Raw genomic sequence first — 1,962 nt, forward strand, 5'->3', positions numbered from 1 at the left:
AGACGACTGGCAATAAAGACATTGTTTCCATGCATTCCAACATATCAGTGATCAGTTCGGCCTCTATGAGGTGGTCTGGAAGAAGACAAACTTGATGCATCAAGTTAGGAAATGAGGCATTTTCTATCAACTACTAGGTTACCTTGAAAATAGATCCAAATTTAACCAAAGGAAGGGTCACTGAGTAATCCTTTGCATCCTGCTACTTCCCATCAACATACTCCACTTAAAATAACTTTTAACATTGACTATAATTCAAGTCTAAATGGAACTGCAAATAAGGTAGGAGTTGTATTCAGAAATCAGCATAGGGTGAAAAGTTCCAGATCCTGAAAACCCTACAGTCAAGATTTCAAAGGGCTTCAAGGAAGAGAAGGACACAGGAAGGAGGGTCCATAGTCCTCTCCAGGGCAGATGATCTGTGGATGGAATAAAGGGCACAATCTTTCCTGTTTAAATGAGTTGTTGCAACTGTGCTGTGTGTTTTCAGAATACAGAGTTCTTGCGTCTGATGCAAACCAACTGCGACCGCCTGCCCAGGACACCTCAGCTGGTGTTGGCAGGAGTCTTGCTGGACTGTTAGTAAGGTCTTACTAAGTGAGGCAAAATGGATATCCTAATAAGCCAATCGCTCACCTTTTGGACGCTAAGAAAGCAAGCAACTAGAAGAGGGCTTTTCCAAAGTAGCTGTAAGCATTGTGCTGGCTGTGACCTGGACTAGAGAGGGACGTGACAGCTAGTTGTCCGGACAGTGTATGCGAAGCAGCCATACGTGAGAGGCTGTGGATGAACGGGAAAGGCTGCCTCCAGCAGCAAGTTTAGATACATGGGGTTCCCTGGGAAGAGGGAGCCAAGAGAGACTCAAACACAGCACTGTCCTCCAAGGACCCTTCTCCTCCAGGCCAGGGGCGTGACTCCACCTTCCCTAGCAGCTCAGCACACCTTGAGATTATTCGAGTACTTTCTGAACATCCCTGAAGGGTTCCTGGGACTAGTAATGGGGTACTAGAATTCAAGGTAATTTGAGTCCTCAGGATAGTCCTGTGCCAGTGCCTCAATACCCATCCACCCCCAAGCGCCACCCTAGACCCCATGGGATGGCGGGGGCGGGGGGGGGGGGACCTCTGGAGGCTAGCGCCAGATTTGAGAAGCTAGTTTGTCCTAAGAGCCCAACTGGCAGAGGACCGACATATGCTGACTTGGACCCAAGACATCTGAGTCCACACCCCCTGGCATTCCAACCACTCCACACAGCCTTAATTTGGGCTAAAGACCAGCCTCATAATAAAGTTTTTCCCTGCTATGAATGCAGGGACACAGGAGCCTGGTCTCTAAACCAGAACATCAACACAACATGCTTTCCCCGGCACGGCATCTCCCAAACTACCCATTCATACTGTATCTTTGTCATCTGCCTAACAACCGTTTTATGTACTTTGTATGTTTCAACTGCCCTTTTCATTTTTCTTTCAAGTTTGTTCATGGGGAGATGGAGCGGGGGAGGGAGAGGAGTGCAGAGCCTGACGGGGCTCGATCCCATGAACTGGGAGATCATGACCGGAGCTGAAACCAAGAGTCGAACATTTCACCAAGTGAGGCCCCCCAGGTGCCCCCCAACTGCCCTGGGAAAACTTTGCCTCTACGAGAAAGGATGACCAGCATAATGTGCCATTAATGAAGACATCCCTAAAAATAAATACAAGACAAAACATTATACTAAACTTTGTCGCCTGCTACCGCTTGCTGAGGGCTGTGAGCCTGAGGCTGGCTCTGCTTGTTAAAAAGGAAAATCAGAGGGAGTCAGGGCCCATTAACACCAAAATGAGACTGTCCTGGACCCAGGAAGGACTGAAAGAACCGGGGGAGCCTCGAGTCTCGGTGTGACTTCTGTTGCCTAATAGCAGGCCGTGTAGCACCAAGGAGCCAAAAGGTGGCTCTGGCTCAGAGTGTTCCCTGGCGGTG

The sequence above is a fragment of the Crocuta crocuta genome, unplaced genomic scaffold (assembly GCF_008692635.1).
Source record: "Crocuta crocuta isolate KB4526 unplaced genomic scaffold, BGI_CrCroc_1.0 scaffold27, whole genome shotgun sequence".
In the NCBI taxonomy this organism is placed as follows: domain Eukaryota; kingdom Metazoa; phylum Chordata; class Mammalia; order Carnivora; family Hyaenidae; genus Crocuta; species Crocuta crocuta.